Genomic DNA, 19300 nt, shown 5'->3' with positions numbered 1-19300 from the left:
TTTGTTAATGGGATCCACTCTCTCTTTCTATCTCATTCCCCTGTATATCAGCTAATCAACATCAGGACAGACATATTTCTCTTCTTTCCCTTTCTTTCCTTCTCATTGCCTCACTCCTTATCTGTCCTTCCTCCATCTTTCAAAACTGTAGAAAGAATGAAGTAAAGCAAAAAGCCCAGCCTCATCAGGCAATGCAATATGGCTCCACTGGGAACACCCCCTCCTAATTTAAAAAAAAAAAAAAAAAGAAAAAGTCCACCACCACCACCAAACAACAGGAGATGAAATATTTAATCATGAAATAAAGAGCAGAAAAAAGCAGGTTTGAAGTGTAATGCTTACCAGTATTTTCCTGTGCAGTCTGTATCGTGTTGCTGTCCTGGAGAGCCAACATCCCCGTTGGGGGAGGCGTGGAAAGGCTGGGTAGGGTTAGGGACACGCTAAGCTGTCCCTGATGAAAAACAGGTGCCTTTAAAGGTGTGAGACTTTCCATCTTCTAAAATGGGCTAAATTTCTAGTTTATGCTCACATCAGAAAAAACTTCGTAGCTTCAGTTTGATACTAGTCTTGAGGAACCTGGCAAAGACTTTTTTTTTTTTTTTTGGAGGAAAAAGCCTCAACCTTTAATAATAATAACAATAGTAATGCAAGCTTCCAATCAAATTGCTGTGCTACCAATTGACAGTAAGGCATTGGCCATGGGGCTACTGTGGATTTGTTAAGGATCTGGTTGGTCTGGTCTGATTTATTCAGCAGATTAGCCACAGCCACTTTCTGACTGAACAGCAAGTTCTTCTTTGCTTGCTCTTCAGCTAAATTATTAGTGAGGTTAACAGAGGTATACTGATCTAGGCCAAGCGAGAATCTGGCACAACGGTACCTCGTACTACAGCTACATTTTCCATCTTTTTTTTTTCTTCTTTTCAATAGAGAGTGTAAGTTTCCAAAAAAAAAAAAAAAAACAGAAAGAAAGAAAGAAAGAAACCTATTTTCCATGAAAAACTAATGATTCAGCAGATTATAGGCAGACAGACAGACAGATAGATAGATAGACACATAATATTATGGTTGGATGAAGGTATTTCAGCTTTGTTTGACCTATATTGGAACTTTTCTCTTTGCTAAATCAGTTTAAAGAACTCAATTTTTGGTCAGTATAACATAAACCTGACGAGCTGACACCCATGAACTATTTGCCTGAACAGAAAGGACAGAAAAAGGATTTGTTCAGCTACCCCTTGCCCAAGCCTGGTGCAGTGTTGAATGCTCCAACTGGTGTGGGAACTGAACCCAAGTCTCCCTATTTTCTGTGAGAGACCCAAAAACCATGCGTTAGCATGTCAGGATCACCTCCTCCGGTCAGTCCCTTGAAGGAAGTAGTCTCGACCACTAAATTTCACAGGCGTATCAGCCAAGGTATGAGCACATCCCTTGGAGCAAACCCTCCAAGGGCTTGAGAGAGGATAACGTAATTGATATGCAGGGCCACGTGCTGCTCCTGTGCACTGGGTGAAATTACATTTTATTATGTGGGGTCCCTCCTACTCTCAGTTACAGGGGAAGAGGCAAAGCTGGGTTCTTTGCCTCTATATGGGTAGTTTGGGACGGGAGAAAGGGATCATCCTCTGTTTGTGTTTACTCCATCTCTGTTTAGATGTCTAAGTCTGGTCCGTCCCCCTTAGCCTAGCGAAGGGAAATGGGCAGCCTTGGAGGGTGAGTCATATAGGCTTCGAAACCTGTTTTAGGCTGTGATTTCTCCGTAGTGACTATTTGATCGACTTAGGTGGACTAGTTCAGATTCAGATGTCTAATTTTTAGGTGTATAAAAATAGGGCAGATAAATGCCAGCCTGTCTGCCTGATATGCACGTGGGGATTAGCAAGTTTATGGACTATGCCATCTGCATTTTGTCTTCCTCACTGGTGGCAGCTGGAATAGAGGATTCTTATCCCAGTCTTCAAGTTGGTTCCGCGGTGAATAGGTGTAGCTATCGGCAAAAAGATGGTGTTTGAGTAGGATCACAGGAAAAACTTCTTTTAATAAAAAAGTTACAATCGTATTACTATTATTATTTAAAATGTTCTGCAAGTAGTTAGCAAGGTATTTAGCATCCAGAAATTCAAATTTATTAATATTTTGTAACAAAAATAATTTTAAAAAGTGAAATTAATCACTGTGTTTGTTTAAAAAAAGGGGGGAGAGGAATTGTCTGAAAATTTAGAAAAGAAATAAAAATAATCTATTTTAAGACCTACGAAATGAAACCAGTGGGGAAACGTCAGTATTGCTTCAAGAATCCTTTTTCAAACCACCCTAGAAAACAAACAAGATTCTGCTAAAAGTTTAACTAAATCACCTTTTGGTATCAGACTTCCCAAAGCTTTCTTCACTGCAGGATTTTGGGGGGATCTGGAAGTGGGACAATTCTGCAGGAGGGGCTGTTTTTATAGTATATTTGGGCTTAGGAAAGGCAGAATGCAATAGAAGTCTCCGAAGAATCTGAGCTCATGTGGATTCCTCATGTGGATTCCTGACCCACCTTTCAGTGTAACAAAGCCAAATTCTCATCTGGTCTGTATCAATGTCACAGAGGTACCTCCATCTTACACCCACTGAGGACCTGAACCGAAATATTCACGCTCTAAAATGCAGATTAATCATCCAGAGGCACATTAGCTGGCTACTGTTATTTCCCAAGAAATTCCACACGTTTTAAAGTTGAGCAAGAAGATATATTTCCTGTACTTCTAAGTCTCTTTTCTGTTCGTTATCTCAGTGTATCGCCCGAGTGACCCTCCGATGGTAATACATATAAATACATCGGATAAGTGCCCAGTCCGTGATTAAATACCCTGATACTTTTGAGGCCCTCCAACATATAGTATTTCACGCTATCGCAAGCACTAATGCAGTCAACCAGTAGCCCCAATCAATTACTCGGAGTGGCTGCACTCGTGTTCCTTTTCTCCAAAGTTTCTTGATTAGGTGCCAGCTGCGTTAAAGGACTATCATTTTCCTAAGCAAGACAAAAGAAAATTCCCACATCAATATCCTCTAAAACAGATATAAATACACTGCCTGCCCAACTAGCTGTGAAACAGCCCCGGCTGAGTTCCTGTGGCCCTGAGTGCTAACAAATAGTTAACCCTCTCGCCCGTTCCCCACCTCACGAAAGGACAGCGTGAACAAACTTGGATAAAGCAACCAAGTGACTGGGAGCCACAACCGGTTCCAAGAACACTCCGGGACCAGAAAGCTCTGGCTGGGTAGGGTTTCAAGGTCTTGTCCACAAGGATCCACAATTAAAATTACTCGTGCTAAAGTTTCATGGTGAAATAAAAACCCTGAGATTCCAATGCTTCCCCGCTCTCCACCCCCCCACCTCCTCCAAGCACCGCTCACAATATAGCACGATGGAAGGAACAGAAAACCTCCGGCACTTTGGCAATCAGTGCTGCCCTGTTTTACATATTTCAGTTCCATCTTTTGGAAGAGCTGTAAATCTTTCCTCCTATTTTTTCTCTCGTTCTGTCTTCGGCTAACCCGGCTATATAATTGCAGCGTTCATGTTACTTGCACACATAGGAAATGGTGCTTAAAAGGAGGGGAAATAATGGCCTTTCTCTTCCCTTCTCTCCCCAACATGAGGGATACACGTTTTGTATTGATACACAAAATGAAGTGATAACATGATTTGTTTCTTTTTCTCCACTCTAGTTTTTTTTTGTTACATTTTGTTCATGGCCTTTAATTGTCGTGAGGTGTCATCTGACAGGCAAGATCTGGTGATTCTGGCTGATATGAATTCAAGCACCACTCTCAGCTGGGAATCCTATTCTTCCTCCAAAGATTATTATCGATTCAACCCCTCCAAACAGAGTGGGCAGAAGGGACACTTTAGCCTCATCCTCTTCAGTTCACAGCTTGGATATGAGTGAGGTGGTCTCTAGTGGAACGACTGAGGACTGTCCCTCTCCCTTTGGCCCTCTTCGCTAATGGACGGGAAGGACTTTGTGTTTGTTCTTTCCTCAAAACACGCTTTATGGTTCCAGCAGCATCAAGGGCACTTGGGGAACAACTTCTGTACTAGAAAATCCAATAACTCCACTCCGGCGGGGATGAGAAAAATCAAATTTTGAGACACAAATGCAAGCTGCAAAGATGTATTTCTAGTGGTTCAACAGGACCCCAGAGAGTGCATGGAGGTCCTTTTGCCAGACAGGGAGAATCTCAGGCTTTAGCCCCAGCTTGTTAGTAAATTTGTGCTGCAGCTGTAACTTCCTTGAAGTTGGATTAGCTCCACAGGTGATCTCTTCAGGCAAACCCAGTGCAATTGGCTTCGAAGAATCAAGCAATCTTGTTAGAGATCTGTGACTCTTTCCGTTCAGGAACCATAGACAGCAAAAAGACCTCCCCCTCAAACTTTTTAGCAATAAAATATTTTTTATTTCCCAGTTATAGAGGCATCCACTTAAACCATGATGGGATTTAATGCTGATTTTGGCATTGTCTTTGTGCTCGGTATGTGACAGCTAGATAGGAACTATTAATGAAGTTTCCTGTTTTGTTTCATTTAAATATTAAAGCCCAAGAGTTTTTTTTTTTTTTTTTTTCCTCCCCAAGAATGTTCCAGTCTCCATGAAAGTTTCAATGGGAAACTCTTCTACAGTGCAGGAAGAAGTGGCTGAAGAGACAGAATGAGTCATGTCCCCTCCAGTTTTGGTAATGGAGTAAGGATAATCACCTGAGATGTGAAAGAATGAATTTCAGATCTCTCATTGGCACAGCTTGGACTTGTGCTTCACAAATTGATATCTGCATCCCCACAACAGTGGCTGTTGTAGTACAGGCATTCCCAAAATACTCCTCAACCTGCTCTAACCATACTACGTGTTTTGAAGAAGGTACGGGCACAGTGTCCTTCTGTAAGCAGACAGTTTCACTCCCACATTAGCAGTCTGTGGGAAGCTCATTCCATAGCCTCATCCTTCTTTGGCAAGATCAGGGAGGTTTCCGGCCAGCTCAGTTACTAAGCGGTGAATCCAAGGTGTTTGGACTTGCCGTTGGCCTTCATTTCACTCTGACGTTCTCTCCGCTTCCCTTATTAGCTGTGTAATTAGGGAGGGTGAGAGAGCATACAGCTGCAAGTGTCCTTTGAGATGTGATAATTATTTTAAAGAAAATTATGACAACCCATTGCTGGAAACTCTGTCTTTGATGGAAAGAAAATCATTGTAGCCTGTTTCACTGAACGTGTAAACATGTGCTTTACTGATGCCTTTAAGCACTGTCCTAATTTTGACCTTGTTTAACCTTGAGACACGCTTCCAAATTTGCTTGGCATAGAAGCATGTGATACAATGTTGGGGAAGATGCTGATGTGCTTTGTTGAATGAAGCATTAAATAAATGGGATGAAACACGAATATAGCAGAAATCGGACATCACAGTGGGTTGGGCAATGGTAAAACAACACATTGTCCATGACAATCAGAGAGTTCCTCTGCTGAGGAACTATAGATGGAACTATAGCTCTGTCAAAAAAAAATAAAGAAAAGGATTGCCTGAGCGCAGCATTATGATAGTTTCCCATTCATACATTTTTTATGATGAATGACAAATAGATCCATTTTAAGCCTGGTTTCCCAAAGAATTCAGTGGGTTTGTTGGATGCCAGGTTTGTCTCTTTCCCCTCTTTTTGAATTAAAAGGTCAGAAACTCCCGTACTTAATGGAGGGAGAACTTAGTGATATTAAGTTCCTACAAGACTGAGGGAAGTAAGTGGTTAGGCGCAGAAGGAAACTTTCCTATTCTCCATGAAGGGAACTAAATTCAACGTTTTCTTAGACACCAGAGATCTCAAATGTGGCGGCAGAAGGACAAACAGACAGCCTTTGAAGTCCAGCCAGAGACAACAGCCTTTCAGAGTCAACACCAACCAATCGGGTAGTACCTGTCTGAAAGAACGGGTGAGATTCATCTGATTTCTGCATCTGACTTAGTCACTTCACACACCCTTTAAAGTCACTATCATTAATGGAGTCCAGCACAAAATTTATCTCATCTTTGAGCAGATACCTGCAACGGGTTTGGGGAATCATGATCTAAAAAATGTATGTCTCTTCATTGAATATAAAGGGACTCAAGGGGCTAGAGGAGGGGGCTAGAGTATAAATAGTAAACATGTAATGTGAGGTGAGATAAATTTCATCTGGCACTAAAGAAGATACCTACTGTTCCTTCCATTTTGCTTTCATGTCATCTATCTAAGGTATCCGAATGTAGCTCAGAGCTTCAAAATCAAAAGGAAGAACTGATGTTACCAGCCTTATTCCTGGTAGGAGATGACACTTCCACTCCAATCGTAGCAGAGCTTTACCTAATCTGGCTCCCTCTCACATCAACTGCATCTGCCACAGCTGGTGTTTTCCATCCTAGTTCCCTTCTGGGTGGGGTTTATTCCCAGAAGAGAATAATCAAGACTTTCCAGCCTCCTTTCCCAGCTGCATTTAGCCCTTTCAGTTTATAATGGCTCAAACTTCTTTCCAGGTCTTTATCAGAGCTTCCCCTTGTTTACAGCTACAGGCCGAGGTAGCAGGTCTTTGAAATCCTCCACCAAGGATTTTTTTCCCCAAATTCATGCTGCCCTTCCAAGAATCTCTCTCTCTGAACTTCTAGCAATCATTTGGACTGAATTTACAGACATGCCTTGAAGTGACTCATGTCAAGTGCAGGGATCGCTCACCGCCCATACGTGGGAAAACCGTGCATCCCCTTGTGGAACGAGAACATGCAGATGCAGTGATGCTGTTGCTTTTAACAACATGTTTTCCTTAATTCTTATGAATCTTTAAGAAACCTGTTGATGAGCCTTCTGCATAGTCTTGTAAAACGAAGAGATTAAACATACTAAAAATATTAAGTATTTTAAAAATCAAACACACATGAGCAGGCAGAATGTAATGCTGTTGTGAAGCACGTGTTATTCTAGTGTAAAACTGAATGCTTTGCACACATATTTACCCATTTTATTCATTTACTCATGCACCCAAGACTGGGCAAGGCACAGCAGTATTGGCAGGTATTGTAACTCTGTATGAAATCTAAAGACAATGGGCATTTGTCTGCCTTCATTTCACATGAACAAAGTATTATAAGGAAATGTCTCTACTCAGGACTTGAGGCTTGGCTGCTTTTCAGTCCATGCAGCACTATGGAGAATCCCAGGAGCTAGTCTAAAATGTCAGCCCGAGCTTCTGAAGGACCAGAGCTCAAACACTGGACTCAAGTCTACAGATAAATGTTCATGTGTATTGCTACTGTACGGTTTAGGGCCCTCTCTGGAGACTGAGGAAAGCCAAGCTGCCATTCCCAGCAGGCCTGACCCTTAATCACATTCTCTAGTTATGTGACTCTAGGACTCCTTTGCTTTACCTGGAGAGGCAATTACACCTGAGCCAGGTCTAACCTCTGCAAGCTCCTTAAAGAGCAAGCTCCCCTGAAGACAGCAATCATACCTCTCTTCTAAGGTTACACGCTTTGTATCGTGGGCAGAGAAAGCCTATTAGGAATGTAGCCAATTGTAGTATTACATGTTCTGTTTGTCAGAGCATTTTCTTTGCTGTCTCTTGTTTCTCTAGGAAGTAGCTAGAAATGTCCAATGTAAAGTTACCGGGCCCACACAAAATTTCATCAGATTTTAGCACCTTTCCATTCCTGGAATTACATTTTTTTCCCTCCTTTCTGAAGATCACAGACAGCAGCTCAGGTGTTAATTTTCCTTATTAGGGTTTGTTTTTTCCCTAGGGCTACTTGAGGGAGTTCACATTTTACGAAGATGCCAAAATTAGAAAAAAAGATTTGGGGATCAGTGTATCATGAATGGGGCTGGGGACCCCATTTTTTTCCACTGATGATAGAGCGGAATCATTTTTTTCTAAATTGAAAAGCTAAATAATGTTTAGGGTCCTCAGGGAAAAGACTAGAATCTGCTATGACCATGTGCCTGGGGAAGAGGTCATGAATGCCCGAAGATAAAAGCAGTGGCAATGTGCCTCTGGAGGCATCTGAGAGCCATTTCATGCTAGGTGCTCTCTGGAGTAGATTCTTCCCAGCAGTGTGGAATCATCACTGACAACACAGTGCATTTCTCTCTCTCTTCCTTGGTCACTTGCATGATAGTCTTTTTTCTTCCCGTCCTATAGGAGATGATAATTTTATGCCAGTCACTGGAGAGACCTGTGAAGTTACCAGCTCGGCTCTGGTCTCAATATAACTAGTAAGTTCTGCCATCTCTTTCCTAGAAATGTAGAATTGCCTCCTGAGTTAGTTTCCTTGCCTATGTCAACTTTTTAATTACCTTTCCCCAGTAGTCTGCAAGGCCCAGTAGTAGGCCCAGTAGGCCTTCTCATGGCCTAAGACACAATCTCTTATACCCGTGGTGTCAGGCTTGTCCAAAGTGAATATCCCTCACTGAGAGACATTAATGTGCTTTAAAGGTTTGGGGCAACAGTTTCTCAGCCAAGCCTCTAGGAGATAGTAGCGCATTGTCCTAAATTAGAATGACCTCAAATCTCATCTTCTGAGACTAACACAGTTAGCTCCCACTTCACATCTTCTTGCAACCAGGCCTGGATCTCAGGTGTCTGGAGTAGAGCACGCAGGCCTTGACATATTCCCAAGAATGTCAAATGTAGCTTTTTGGCCTGACCTGTGATTCAGGTGTATCTGGAGTGTGGAGGCACACAGCAGGAGACAGACAAGAGCTTTTAGTCCTCACTGAGCTATTTCAGGAAGGTGGCATGGCTACGAAGCCCTGACAGACGTCAGATGTAGTCAAACGCTGTGAACGAACATTTTTGTATCATGTGAGATACATCAAAGGTGGGACATTTCATGTTTTGCTGTTAATATGACACAGCCTTAAATTTTAAGTCATGTGAAGATGGCACTAATATCTTTCCACATTTGAAATCCTGAGAGCTGGAGGCACAGAGTGGAATTCATCTCTAATTTTAGCCATTTAGCCATTAAACACCTAGCTTTAGCAGTAGAGATGTGATAAATCACCTCTGGAAGTGTTTGTGTCCGTTGACAAAGAAGGATTATGGGTGACTAGTTTAGGCAAGATGCCTGCTTTTTAGATGGCTGAGATGTATTCTACCACCGTGGTAGCTCATTTTTTTGCATTAGTCACGTATTATTTTTAAAGTTCATCTGGAAAACGAGACTACTCAACAGGTGAGTTGATATATTTGAATTACAACTCTTGCAAAACACCTCAGGAATATTTCTGAGATGACGTTTTTGCTTTTGGTCTACTTACTTCTCACATTTTCACCAACAAACTGATTACTGATTTAAAAGAGGTTTAATGTTCGATAGGTTCAGTTAGCGGTGTTTTTTGTTTACTTGGGATGGAGATGAGATACAGAGACGTAAATATCTTTGTTTCTTTTTAAAAGACTTCGCAATGCCCTGAGAATGAGGGATATTTGCTGTTTCTGTGTAGCAAAATAGTTTAAAACAATGTATGAAATCTAGTGGGACTGCTGCCACTGTAGATAGGGGAAGTCCTACCTCTACAAGCCTGTAGAATAACTAGGCTTGAAGTGCGTAAAGAAGATCTAGTAAGCCACGTAAGCCATATTCCTAGCATCTGACCATATATAGAATTTTGTATCACTTTTGGGTGAATGTGAGGTGTCCGGCCCGCTATCCCATCCGCCAAGAGATATAACTCTGTAGTAGGAGTCAACAAGTATTTGTTTGTTCTCAAGGTCCTGGGCTAGCTTACTCATGTTGGCCAATATCTGCCGTTGACAGATTTCCAGGTGGAAATTGTGAACACACCTTCTATCAGCTTTGATTCAGCTAGCACACTTTTCTAGAAACATCGGATTGGTAGACGCTTTGTGCTTCGTGAGGAAATCCTACATTTTCTGGCTTAGTTTTCCAAATTACATTGCTACTTTTGTTAGCATACAATGTGCTATTTGCATACACTTTACAGTGAAAGAAGACATAGAGATGCATAATCTAATTCTTCTGTTTTGTCTCCCTTTTGTAGGTTCCCATACCTCTTGGTAATGGTTGGACCCAGAATCAGCTTTAGGTCTATGTCACAGACATCTCACACAAATTTTTGTACTTTAAGAAGCGTGAGAGAGATGAGAATCCTGTTGCAAGAGTTTATTGAGCCAGCTCCCTCCTCACAAAGTGATCTCTAGAATAGGACAGAGGAATTACCCCTGACAGTGCCTACCTTGTCAAGCAAAGAGAACATGAAGAGATTAATTCAAATGGAGGTGGCTGCACTCGCTGAGTTCAAGGAAAGTGCACAGCTGGCATTGGTCCATGTGACTGAAGCCTTGCTAAGCCTGATGTCCCACTCTGCCATGATGACACCCCAATCCCTCACACTGAGTTGCTGCAGTCCATTGGTGACTAAGAGCTATCCTTTGGGATATCCTTTGGGATATCCTTTGGGTGCTGGCCTAGGAAGCATACTCTTTTTCAGCAGGAAGCCCATGGTCTCATGGAGAGAAGCTTGTTCCAGAGTCCGGATGGTATACCTGACATGGTACAAGCCACAAAGTCTCTCATTCCTCCTGCAGTCCTAGAAGAAGAAGATATCATAGTGCTGGAAATGGCACTGCAGAAAGGATCTGGCTGAGGCTGCTGGAGGCAGAAGCATGGTCTTTGTTACGGGAGCCACCAGCCCAGTAGAGAGGTTTGCTGGTCTCCCAAGCATTTGCTTGCGGTGACTCATTTGCTAGGACTGCCCAACATCAGGGCAGTTTGCAGTACCTGTTTATGGGATACAACAGTTCTTTTCCCTGCACGACTAGCCAGCCCTAGTGGTGGGTTCCTAAGGGACTAAGGGCTCCTGTATTCCTTCCCATTTACTACATGGTATAAGGCGTCTCAGGTTTTTTGCTAGTTGCAATGCTATCAGACAGGTAGCCCTAACTCTGCCCTCAGTGTGACAGAGGTTTTCTACTCCTTTTAGGTTCTGTACCTGCTGCAAAACAGATAGGAGCAAACCAGCCCTTGTACTCTGATGCCATGGCGCTAAAGTGGCAGGAGTTTTTCCCATTCCCTTGCATGGGAAATATATCAGGACTTTCAGAGAGATTCTTGCATCGGTGTGATCTGAATTCGCTGCTTTAACTTTTGATATAAAGCTAGGATATCTTAATGAGGAGGCTGTGAGCCAAAGCTTTCTTCATGACCAAAAGAGCAAGAGAAGCACCTCGAACACACTTGAGATGGGAATTGCCTCTCCAGGGGCCTCTTTCTGTGCAAAGAGATTAGAGCAAGACCTGAAAGTGGCAATGCTCCTAACGGAGAGCCCTTGGCTTGAAGTAGGACAAAGTAGGATGAAGCTGGGCCTATCCGTCATGCAGCAGTCTGCACGTCGGGAAATATGGGCGAACGTGGGCAGAAATAGGGCTGTTCAGCTTAGGGAATAATCTGACTGCTCCAGAGCTGGGATGGACTCCAACTATTTGAGCTGCTTGGGTTTGTTGATTGCTAGTTTTATTTTTTTCTCTCCCTCTTTATCCCTCCCCCCCACCCCCAAAGTGAATAGCAGCAAATTTGAATCCCTCTCCTCTCGCCTCCCCCCCTCCCCTCCAACCCGCATGATTTAAATGCCTGCCACTGCTGCTGGTACCAACACTGTAAAAAGAACTGGCTCCTGTTCAAATCCTTCGCCTTTCCAAATGTTTAGGGAATTGGAGCCCATACATGCAATTACTGCATGTTTCTCAGGAAGAGAAAATAGCCAGCAGCTGTTCAGTGCTCTGATCAATTATGAGCTGAGGAAGAGGAGTGAAGAGGGGGGGCACTTGGTGAAAACTCTGCATACAATTAGGAAACAATGCTAAGAATGGGTGTTTGGAAGACGTGGAGAGGATATGCAGCCTCACAGTGTATGGTCAAACAGGTCTGAGGAGACCCTATATGGTCTCCCCAGCATGGAAAGAAAGTTACCCCTAACACAATATGGATATTTTTCGGAGGGTTTGGAGAGGTAAAAGAGAAATCAGTCATGGTCTGTGAACATGAACATTTGAGAGGGCGCCTGGCAAGTGGGTTCCTTGGAGTACATCTCCCTCTCTACCCCAGTCAAGCACTGCAGTGCCTTTGATGAGAGCTTAGATGCCTAGTCCACATGTAGACAAGCAATTAAGTGTCTCAATCTGCAAGCCAAATCTTGCCTTCAATTCAGTTGCCCCCCACACAGGAGTCCAGTGCTGCCTGAGATGCCCAAAGCTACCAGGGACAGCCACATAGGGCTGGCAAACATGACAAAGCACCTTAGAAGACTTGCTCCCTTCTGGAGTGAAATCTGGAGAGCAGAGAGCTTCCTCAATAGCACTAGACTCCTGTCTTTGTATAACTGAATTGAGCTCAAATTCCCCACTGCATTTGGTATAAAGATAATATTTTCTCCATGCTTAGGTTCTTGCCTCACATTTTAGCTGAGGAGACTGAGGAAGGCAATCGGGCAATGGATCCCTTCACCTGTTGGTGCCATCTAGCAGCGTATGCGCCTTTTAGATCATAAAACAAGACAGCGGCCAATGAGCTGTGCAGCCTCTGTTTATCTGGTTTGGGAAGTGCAGCATGTCAAAGAACGCTTGAGCATCACCTTAGTTTTACGTTTCGGAAGCGTGGGCCGAAGTCGAAGGGCAATGTATGTCAGTGACTGAATGAACTCGTAAATTCATTTTCTTACAGAGAATATGGGTGAGCCTTGAAGATGTCACGTATGAAATTTTGATATATTCTAGAGGTTTTCCCCTGTAAATTGTTGGTTCCAAATCTGAACAGCCTGAGAAAAATTGAAGCTAGTCTCTTTCTGAAGCTTGTTTATTAATCTGTGATGGAATGAGCTTAGGGGTTTACATCAAATTTCTGTGAATAGGAATAAATGTGAAAAATTAACTGACAAAGTATCTTTGGAAAAAAAATGAAAATGCTTTCAAAATTTGCAATTTGTGAGGAAAGGCTTGGTCAAACTTGATAGTAGAAAATGTGTTAATTTGTGATTGCATAGATTTTTAGCTGATGAATTTAACCAGTATCCAGTAAACTAGTATCCAGTGAAACTATTCTATAGTCACTATATGGAAGTTGCATAAAGATATGGTCTATGCTTTCTTTCACACGGCAATAAAAGCATTTAGTAAGTTCTGTTCAACAGTGTCATCAGCATGGTTACTTCTACTGTCTGTGTTCTGACATGTGGAATTTTACCTAATGTCTCAATGCCCAGAGTCTTATAATTACATAAGAATTTTTACGTTCATTCTGTGTAAAGTACTTTTGATCAGGAGCACCTCAACATGCGACCCAAAAAACTTCCAATGCTATAAAGAGAGGTTTATGCTACCTTCAGTAAGGACTTATTGTCTTACCTATCTCTATCCATTTAAAAGCTGAATGTTTAGTCAACATTGTTCTCTGCATCACGTCAAGGTGGGATGAGCCTTCCTCCGGTGTCTTTCCACTTTCTAGAGACAGTTTGCAAACGATGAGCTTTCACTAGAGATCTAACTCTTTTAAATGGTTAAAGTTAGGTGAACTCTTTACTCTAATGATGGTTTTCACCCATAAAATGACAAAGTAAATCTGAATCTTCAAATCTGTTCTGAAAGAGATGTCTTATTTAGCTACTTGATAGTTGTAACTGGCATTTTGGTGCCATTCAGATTAAGTCTACTGTATTCCTAGGATGTTATAACCAGTTAGGTTGCCCCAAACATGCAGGGAGCTTCAGACTTATATAAATATTTTTATAGCTATATCCTAGTTCATCCTGCTGCGACAACGCAGAGGGGAATCTGGAGTGTAGAAATGTCAGGCTAGCAAAAAAATCAAAGATCCCCTTTCCTTCGTGCACTTTCCCAAACTGACTCAGCGCTGCCTATGCCATTCCTCTCCCCTATCTCAAATAGCAGGGCCCCACACTGCGTTTCATCCCACCTCCGTTCGTGACCTGGACCTCTTTCCACTCCCTTCTGTCCATGACCTGGGCTGCCCTCCTTGGGAGGCTGTCATATATCTGCCTGCCTCCAAATTTTTCCTCCTTCCTTCTGGGACCTTAGCCTTAAGCTCTAGTTTTAGCTCAGTAAGAAGGGCTCAGGGAAAGATCGTCTTGTTCCCCTCTGCAATTATAGACCTCTGAACCTGTCTTCAGAGACTCACAGATGTCAACCCTCGAAAGTCCCAGTGCATGGCTCTTTCCTGACCTCCAGGATTAGCACAGCCAGGAGGCACTCAACCAGTCATTCCTGCAACAAGTAAAATAACTGCTGGTTGGGCTAGAATATCTGCTGAGGTATGCATGACAACTTTTCCCTGTATAAGGATTATTTTACTCTGGATATTTTTGCCTTATTTATTCCCTCTTTCTGTTTTCAGTACAGATTGTATTTTTGAGTTTCAGGCCTAAATGTGGCTGTCACGGATGATTTGGTTCAAAATCTGAATCTGCAGTAAACAGAGACTGAAACTTTTCTTTACTAGATTATGAATACTTTTGGCTGGAAATCCGCTAGTGGAGTCAATCAAGTTGACAGCAAATATTATTTACTTTTTATGTTTCACTGAAAAAAGAGTGGAGTGAAAAATAAAGGGGGAGTGAGCAGAACTACTTCAAGTTCTTGATTGGCTACTGAATCTGTAAATACAGGCTTTGAGCAACTTTTTTTGGAGACGTACTATGACGGTTTGTTTCTTGTAGTCCTTTTTCACAGGCCTGTCAATATGATCTACCTTTGTCCGTCTAAAAATTAGGCATCCATGTCAAGTTTGTTACTTAGGCTCCCTGGATAGCCAATGGAAAGACCAATACCTCCAGAAGATGAGTCCTCGCAACCTCCTGTAGATATTTAATAGAATTAAAGTGAAGTATCCTTTGGAGAGGTGTTTCTTTCCAGTGACTGTCCAGGGAGCCCATGTCACCAGCTTCGAGGACATGTGTATGACCTGCACTGGACGCTCTGTGGGAAGTTTTTTTGGGATCCTTCACTCAGCTTGAGTGCAAGATTTTTCTTCCAATGTCTTTGACTTGTAAAGCACATTATGCTCCCATTAAAGTCAGTTGTTATCTGCCACTATTTTCATTAAGAGTAAGAACAGGCCTTGGGACAAGGCCTACGTGGGTGGATTTGCAGCGATTAGCAAAGCAGGCCACTTCTGCAAACTGACATCTCTAATTTGCTACATTTTGTGAACGTTTCCTCTACGGAGTTTAAGTGTACTGCGATTGCTGTTTCCACGTCTCTTACTCTTTACTTAATTATAAAATCAGGTCAAGAATCTTTCTTATCCAGTCCTGGGATCCCTGATTTCCATCCCAGTCGTCTTCCAGCTAAGTTGTCATTTTCCTGAGGTATGTGAATCTCTCAGACTCTGTCAGTTAGTTAACTTCTTGTCTCCTACTGGCTGGGACATATGGAGGCTCTTTAGCCAAGCCAGACAATATAGCTCAGGCAGAAAAAAGTCCTGTGCTTTTAGGTTTAGATCCATTTCTTGCTGTAGCTGGTCCCACTCATTCCCTCACAAGAGGTTTTGCCTATGTGTGGCTGCTTTTGCTATGCAAAGCCTTTTGGTTAATTAAAATCCCCCCGTAGCTTAATTTACCTTGCACACTACTTCAGGAATGTTTTCCGTTCCCTCCTCCTGTCCTTGTGGTTTCCAGAAGATACTTCCACTGGGTGCCTCTTCTATCCTTTCCCAAAGATTTCCTCCACCACAACGCTGACCTAAACGCAAGGACAGAAGAAGCTTTGGGTAGGTAGGGTGGAATTACCCAAACTGACGTGCAGAGACCGGTATAACTCCTGGTATTGTAGACAAAGTCCACCCAAAGGTTTGTTTTAAAGCATAGTAGCTTCATGTTCCTACCTCACTCTGGAGGCTTCTCCTCCGCCAGTCCTGTCCTACAGTGCACCGCCACAACAAGGCTCCCACGTCTGTCTTTATTGAACTTTACCCAGCACATTCCGCTAGGACTGCTTGAAAATGCTTTTAGAGTTTTCTGTCCACAGAAAACTGTTCTTTTATTCCTAAAAGAAATTAAACCTTTAGCAAAAATGAATACAGAATGTTGTAGGAGGTGCCTGAGTGGGAACAATTTTTTGTCAAGGTTAGTTTCAATGTTTTACTGAAAACGTTGGGAACAATGAAAGAAAATGCCATTTACTTGGTTCACAGCAAACCATTTGTTTTCACATAGAAACATTTCATTCAGAATATGCTGGGAGATTAGGAAAACAACAAACACTGACCTGGTTTGCCTGCAAAATAGAAGCAACTTTGACTTTTTTTCCCCCCATAAAAGCATTTTGTTGTTTCTTCTCACTTGCACTCTCTCCGCTGCATTGACGAGAATGTTGCAGCACCGGAGAAACTCGTAAAGTGGTCACATTTTCTTGAGTACTTGTGCGGAATTGCTCAGACGTCAGTGGGAATACCCCATTGGCATCCTGTCTTTCAGAGACTAAAGGTAAGTGCCTTTTTGAGAAGTAACCCATGATGGGGACTGTTTTGAAAACATCTTTGTAGGATTTTGAATTAAAAATGTGCTCCTCTGGGCTAAACCCCATATTAGCTCCTCTATTTCCGGCTAGTCCTCTTTTGGTCACCTGAGGCATTGTAGGAGAAAGTAATTGTCAATGCACTACTTTTCCCAGGGGAAAAAATGACAACACTGATTGTGGTCCTTTGACCTTCTTTGGAAATGATCATTCCTTCTCCCCACCAGATTGCCTGGAGTATAGGGTGGTTAGACGGTAAGTGACTTCCCAGCTGTCGATACCTCAGCATTGCTGTGTCCAGGCAGTAGCAGGGAACTTGAAGGGAAAAATAAAGTCACATAGACACAGACAAAGGCACTGGAAAAAAGCAACCCTTCCTGGATTTCTACCACCCCTTTCCAGAGCTGCAGTGGCTGGGCCATCCAGAGAAAAGGTGCATCTCTTAGCCAATTCCTGACTCAGGCTGTTCCCTTTTTCATGTCCAAGACCTAGTAGAACAGAAACTGCTTGAATGGGGGTAATGTATGGAGGTTCCAGCCAGGGTCACCATCCCCTTAAAAATCAATGTGCCCTGGATATTCATAGCATACCCAGACACAAGGGGTTTCCAGCCTGGGTGGGCTGAGAGGTGGCAGAGCGCTCAGAGCTGACCTGGCAGGCCTGCAGCTGCGCAGTAGATCGGTGGTAGAGATGGAAACTGGCGTGAAGATCACCCAAAGCCCAGTTTCCCCCCTTAACCTCCGGATTTATACCTGCGAGCTGACAAAGTGCCAGATCTCCCCAGAATAGTGGCATTTGCCAAGAAAATAGATGATGAAAGAGTAAAAGAACTGCTCTGTAAGTTGTCTGCGTGGTCAGCAGTCCAATCCCCAAAAACCCATGATCTCAGAGTTAGTTTTAGACCTGACTGTAATGTGCTTGCTTTAGTAGAAAGCATTTGGCTCCTTGTACAGGTTGGCAGTTGCAGTGCAAGCGTCCTGAACGTCTGTGAAAGCTAAAGTTCACCCCTGGGAATAACAGTTGTCTCACTAAACCGGGACTAGGAGATCTGCATTCAGTTTCTGAGATGCTCTATTTCACCTTCAGTGAAACAGCTTCACCTCTTTGTATCTTGTTTCCCTATTTGTTATAGGAAAATCTCCTTTTTCCTCACTCTGTTTCTGCTTTGTCTCTGTAGCAAAGCGTGTCTTTTACAATGTCTTTCATGCTGTGTGAAAGCACCATTAGGCTTTGGAGCTTGGCTGAGAACTCCCTGACACTGCTATAATACAGATAATAAAGCGGCAATTTTTAGCAGGCTTATTCTGCTTAAGGGAATTCAATTAGTCTTTTCTCTTTAGTCAGGAGAATCAGGTGAAGGCTGAGCAGGTGAATACACGGACCTTTCTTGTGCACAGTTTCGAGACAGACTTGGCATTGTATTAGCACAAGCCTGGCAATTTTTTGCCAGTGGAATTGTAACCTGAAAAGAGAATTGATATATGGAAATCATATTATTGGTGTCTCTCACTTGCACATTCTCCATACTCTTTCATTTAAGAGTTCTTAACTCTTGACCTCATGACAAATTTACCGCACATTTAACGCTTAAGATGTTTAGACCATAAGGTAAAAACAGTATTGTTATTTAGGTTACGTGTTGAAAGTCACAGCGCCTGGAAAGAATCTCTGCGTTGTGGTTTCCAGACTGACTCCAGAAAATTAGAATTGCAGTGAGGCGCTCCATTCAGTTAAATCGAAAATACAAATCTCAAACCCAAACCCAGACCAAAGCAAATCTTACAGCAAGAAGAATCATTGCAAAGGTTTGAAAATGTTCTGCTCACTTCATCAGTATGTGCCATTTCCTGAAGGAAATCAAACTGATTAATCATGCACAATGTGCATAGATATACACGCGTATATACTTACACATGTGCTTGTGCATGTGTGTGCACGAGAGTATGTATTATTTTTTCCCTTTCTCTTTCGTATCAGACTTCACCGTATGGAACGAAACCCATCATTTAATGTGGAATTATGAAGCTAATGGAATGTGGAGAATGAGGTCTTGCTTTCTGATTGGTCAGCAAACTCCTCTTTAACTACTACGGGAAGACTAAACTTATAAACAGAGGTCGGTGACCATAGAAACACCCAGATCAACTTTGAAATTTCATCACGTTAAAAAAATTGCCTTATATATTTTTCTATACACTACACAGAAAAAAATGCCTGGCATGTGTGTGTGCGCGTGTGTATGTATATCACAGTTCAAATATATATATTGTAGTTCAAAATAGCGCTGGTGACCTGAAAGTCAAATAATTCACCCCGGTGAGAGATGGCAGTTTTTTCTCCACGCAATGATTAATTACTCAGTTAAAAAAACCCAACGCTACAGATCAAAGTACAACAGAGTTGTTACTGCTGTGAGTGGGAGTTTTCAATTTGCTCTTAAGGACTCCGTACATAGGGTCAGCAGACTTCTTGTCCTCTCTTGTGGTGTTTTCTTTCCAGTTTCCCAACTCCATACGCACACATGTATGTAGTCTAATCACTATGAGGATGCTGTCAGTAAAGTCTTTGCACGAGTCAGAAATTAATGAAAAATTGATCCTGTGGAGTTGCAACTTGTTTAGTTAGAGGCTTTGAATGTCTCAGTGGTTTCTCATAATATCAAGGAATCATACAAATTGCTAGATTGGAGGAGACCTCAGGAGGTATCTAGTCCAACTCCCTGCCCAAAAAGGGCTACTTTCCATGTTA

The sequence above is a fragment of the Struthio camelus genome, chromosome 2 (assembly GCF_040807025.1).
Source record: "Struthio camelus isolate bStrCam1 chromosome 2, bStrCam1.hap1, whole genome shotgun sequence".
Classification (NCBI taxonomy): domain Eukaryota; kingdom Metazoa; phylum Chordata; class Aves; order Struthioniformes; family Struthionidae; genus Struthio; species Struthio camelus.
The sequence above is the reverse complement of the archived record's forward strand: the minus strand, read 5'-3'. Positions refer to the sequence as shown.